Raw genomic sequence first — 4877 nt, 5'->3', positions numbered from 1 at the left:
GTGGAGCTAACAGCACCGCCCCACCCCCAATGCGGAATAAGTGTGATATTCCTCGGACACTCCCAGCTACCCAAGAACAAAGGAAAGGGGTTAAAGTGCTTGCCAGGGTGATGTGGGAAACTCAGGCAAATGAAAAATTAAACTCCCTCGCTGCCTCTAGCCAATTGCCAAGTCCTTGAGGCCAGCAGAGTGACCTCCCTCTAGGAGCTCAGCTGCCTCCATGATGACACTTTGCTGGGGGCCAAAGGGAATCCTGGCTTAACATTATCCGGACGCCCCAGGATCCTGTAAGCCTACATTAACAGATAAAAATTCCTCTGGAGGGGTGCCTGGGTGACTCAGTTGGTTGAGCGCCCGACTTCTACTCGGGTTGTGATTTTTCAGGTCGTGGGTTCGAGCCCCGCGTCGGGCTCTCTGCTGTCAGCACAGGGCCTGCTTCGGATCTTCTGTCCCCCTCTGTCTCTGCCCCTCCCCTGCTTGTGCTCTCTCTTTTTCTCTCTCAAAAATAAATAAGAGATTTCCTTCTGTCCCGTGGCCCTCGCGGTCATTCTGATCTCTTATAAAAAGACCAGAAGGAGATAGCCTTGGTGGTTCACAGCGGGGAGACTGGGATTGGGGTAGGTTTTGTTCTCTTCCTCTGTCTCAAAGTGGTTGTTTTTGCCAGGAGACTCTGTCACTACCCTCATCTTAACTGAGCCCCGCCTAGGAGCTGGCGAACGCATACAGGAGGGGGATGAAATCAAAAAGTGAACTTTAGCCTCAACGACGAGTAAGTTCTGCTTTCAGCATTTGGGACCAGGGTGTCATGGGATCCAGGAGGAGGCCGGGGTTCTGGGGGGTTTGAGTCCTGCTCCCCGACTCGGGAGCGTGGCCTCGGCCGTCCCTCGACTTCTCGGAGACCCGGCCTCTCACGGGTGACACGGGGCGATCATGCTTATTTCCAGATGTCGCTGGAGGACCAGATGAAGTAATGTGTGGGAAAAACACCGTCCCAACTGGAAAACTAGCGTGTCGCCACTAGTCGCTGAAGGTCTTCTACCCTTTCAACGTGCGCGAGACAGCCATACAATAGCATATCATCCAGCTTCAGGAAGAAGGAAATTCTGACACCTGCTAGGACACGGGTGAACCCTGAGGACGCTCTGCTCAGCGGAATAAACCAGAAATCTCCACAGACGGACGGTGGGGATGGTCGCGCAACAAGAGCGAGGCAGGGAAACTGAAGGGACCCCGCGAAAGACGGCTTGTTTCGCTGCCTCTCCTCTTGCCGGCACCCGCACCCACACCCACGCCTTACGCATGGCCTGCGGAACCGCGTGTGTGTCCTCCTCGCGAAGGCCGAGGATTTAATGAGCTCTTTGGAGTGGTCCAGCACAGTAGACAGTACCTAAGGAGTGACCGGGCGGGCTCGTCACGAACGTTTTCCAAGAGGCCCGACTCACCCAGACCCCTGACTCCCTCCAGGGCATCAGTGACTTACGGAAAACCCCGTCTTTGCTCCCGGGTGCCCGAGAAGGCACGTGCACAGGACCACCGTCCTGAACCAAACCCCCAGGCCCCCAGCAAAGACGAGACCCCCTCTCCTATCCTTTCTGAGTCTCCCGGACACTCCGTCTGCATCTGTACTCTCTCTGCGTCTTCAATCTCTGCTCGCACTTCCTTTCGCCTTGCATTTGATTTCTCTCCTGTGCGACGCCAAGGACCCTTTCGGCTGCTCCCGCGGGACCCCCTCTGGGTCCTCGGACCCGCCAGCCTGCATCGATATGAAGGTACTTAATGCCACTGAACTGTACATTTAAAAATGGCTAAAGTGGTAAGTTTTATGTTACGTACATTTTACCACAATACAAAAAAAAAAAAAGTGTGACAGCTACTTTGGGAATAAAAAATGAAGGGATGGAAATACATACTTTATTTCCAGAAAAAAAAAGAGGCGGGGGGGGGGGGGTTGGAAGGGTATGTGTCTGTGGGTTTCCTTTAAATAGATGACAAGTAAAATAAAAGGAAATGAGAGAAAACTTTAAAAGGAAGGTTGCCAGCTTACGAAGTTGTGGTTTTTATAGCCTCTAGGTCAATGTCCTTCATTTTGGAGAAAAGCTGATACTGCCTGTAACATTTTTAAAGGTCAAAACCAAGCAGCACGTCAACCCGCTGCATAAATGCATGATAATAGCAAATTTAAAAATTAATTACAGGGTCTCTCCTGCTGACACCTGGTTCTGGCTCAGCCGGTGCGGGGCCCAGAGGGGCCCCTCAGAGGTGCCACCGTGTTCAGGAAGCCTTTCACTGCCTGCTTCTATTCTCAGGAGCATCTTGGCTCCTCTTCACGCCATTGTCCCCGGACAACAATACGTTTTGAAATGAAAAATGTTCTAATTGGACACAAAGGAGACACCTTCCGGATTCCGAGCTCAGACGGGGAATAAAAACTCTACTTAGCTGAGGGCAGAAGGCAAAGCAATTCAGGGAGGGTGTCTGGGGAACCCTGAATCATCTTCAAATTTCCTAAGCTGCACGGGCACCTTTGAAACACGGCGTCGGTGAAGCGGGTAGAGCCCGGGGCTGGGGGAAAACGCGCCGTGAGGCACCCGCGATACCCAAGTGCTTTCCATGTGTCACTCAAGTTCTCCCACCCACCCTGTGGGGCCTTATGGTCTTTGTTCTCCAGAGGCTCGCAGAACTTGCCCAAGGTCATCAGCTCTACCAGGCGAGCCTAGCTGGATTCAGCCCTCGCTCAGCCTGGTGCTAAGGAGAAGAGAGACCCAGGTTTCACTTGAGGCTTCTGTCTAGGAGGCCTTAGGTGTTCATTCGCTCGTTTTGCAAACGGGGACAGTTTCTGAGTCGGTCAGGATGGCTAGGTTCTGCTGCAGTGACACCATCGGTGCCCGCCAAGCAACACATACCCAAGCTCCACGTCCCTTGCGGGCTTGCTGGGGACTCTGCTCCACGTCTCCTCCCTCTGGGACCGGCCCCGCCCCGGCTTGGAACCTGGGACTCGTAACAGAGAAAGTCTTCAGCCATGTTTTCAGTGACGGGGCTACACCTAACTTCTGGGGGTGGGGTGGTACGCGTTTTGCCTCGTGCTGGGGAGGCGGGGAACCAAACGCATTTGGTTATTACGCTTATCATAACCTTGCCTCACGAGGTTGTGGTCGGGCTGGACAGAGGGCATGTAACGTGATGCACTTTGTAAACATCAGGTTCTCTGCAGATGCAAATGACACATGTAAAATACTAATGCATTGTCATTGCTGTTGTTATTCGACACCAAAATCCTTTCCGTCTTTCACGCCATCCAAGAATCAACCCTGACCGCCAGCCCAAAGTCGTGGGAGCCCTTCTCTCCCCATCAGGATAGACGGCGCTGAGCAGCCCCCGGGGGCTGTGACCACGCTCGCTGCATTTGACTTCTGCTGTGCTGGCTGTCATTACGTTTTTTTCTTCCTCCGCTGAAGTTTCTATCATTATCCAATCCCACAGCCACAGAAGCATCAGAATTTTAATAGACTCGGGCCCCAGAGCCTGATAGCAAAACATTATGATACACGGCTGCAGATGGAAAGTGCTGGGTCTTTACATTTCAACGGGAGCAGTGCGGATTTCACACCCTTCCATGGGGCCTCAGGGCCCCGCAGGGCGATTGGAAAGCCTCCCGTGGTGGGAGGCCCATTGCATTGGCCCTGTCTTGCTGTCCCTGGCCCTGTCCCAAAGTTATGCCACGGGCTGGATACCAGAGCTTTAGAAAAAACCATCAGGGAAGATTTTGACCACCCCTAACGGTTTCCGGACGTCCGTCCTAGAGCTTTGCGCGTGCGACTGTGTTTATTCTCTCCTTCCACACATTCCCCTTCCCATGCACTTTCCTTCACCTTTCCAGCTGACCGGGTCCCCTCTTTCTCACGGCTCTCCCCTGCCCACCCCACCGAGCTGCTTTCTCTGCGCCCCCGCTCTGATAGCAAGTGCATGTGACGGGGCTGCGAGCACAGACCCTTGGCTTCAGGCCGACCCACATGCAGCTTCCGACTCTGTCTCTTACCGGCCTTTTGCCTTTGGGCAGTTCCTCAACCTCTCTCAGCCTGATTTCCTCAGCACAGCGAGGGGGAGGCGATGCTTAGCTCACAGAGCTGGGGGTGACTGCCAAGAACCTCTGCCTTCCTGCCCTTGGCCCCCACCTCCTTCCCCCTCCCCTGTCACCCTGTCATGGTCAGCCCCCTCACTCCTTGGAGTCTTTCTCCATCCAGCCCCAAGAGGGAGGAAGAAGATCCAGAGGCCAGCTCAGGACATAAGCTGCGTCAGCTTTACGAGTAATAAGGTAAAAACGATGGGGCGCCCGGGTGGCTCAGTCGGTTGAGCGTGGACTGCGGCTCAGGTCATGATCTCGCAGTCCGAGAGTTCGAGCCCCGCGTCAGGCTCTGAGCTGAGCTGACAGCTCAGAGCCTGGAGCCTGCTTCGGATTCTGCGTCTCCCTCTCTCTCTGCACCGCCCCTGCTCGCACTCTGTCTCTCTCTCTCTCAAAAAGAAATAATTAAAAAAAGAACATAAGGGTAAAAATGAGAATTCCTTTCTATTACTTGGGCTGCTTGGAATGGGCTTACTTGCCTGTGACTCACATCAGAGGCTTGACCAGGTGGGCCCGCGACTCAAGGAATTTTCCTTCATGTTGATGTTGAGTCCACTGTACCTGTTCAGCTCTGATCACCCTCTGAAATTTTCATTTAGTTATTTACCGTCCGAGCCTTACTAGCTGGAACGTATGGTCCACAAGGACAGGAATTTTGCTTGTCTCATTCTCCACTAGATCCTAAAAGCCATCCTAGAACCACGTCTCTGGGTGCACGGTAGTTGATCAGTAAATATTCATTGATGACAAAAGTGCC

The 4877-nt window shown here is 53.4% G+C and overlaps 1 non-coding gene across 1 annotated transcript; it reads left to right on the top strand.

Moving 5' to 3' along the window:
• Positions 1–327: 327 nt before the first annotated feature.
• TRNAR-UCU (transfer RNA arginine (anticodon UCU)) lies at positions 328–412 on the top strand. The gene has a single exon. It is a non-coding gene; the product is annotated as a tRNA-Arg (tRNA).
• The last annotated feature ends 4465 nt before the right edge of the window (positions 413–4877 follow it).

This window comes from Herpailurus yagouaroundi, unplaced genomic scaffold (genome assembly GCF_014898765.1).
Source record: "Herpailurus yagouaroundi ecotype Mexico unplaced genomic scaffold, PumYag 182, whole genome shotgun sequence".
Lineage (NCBI taxonomy): Eukaryota > Metazoa > Chordata > Mammalia > Carnivora > Felidae > Herpailurus > Herpailurus yagouaroundi.
The sequence above is the reverse complement of the archived record's forward strand: the minus strand, read 5'-3'. Positions and strand labels throughout refer to the sequence as shown.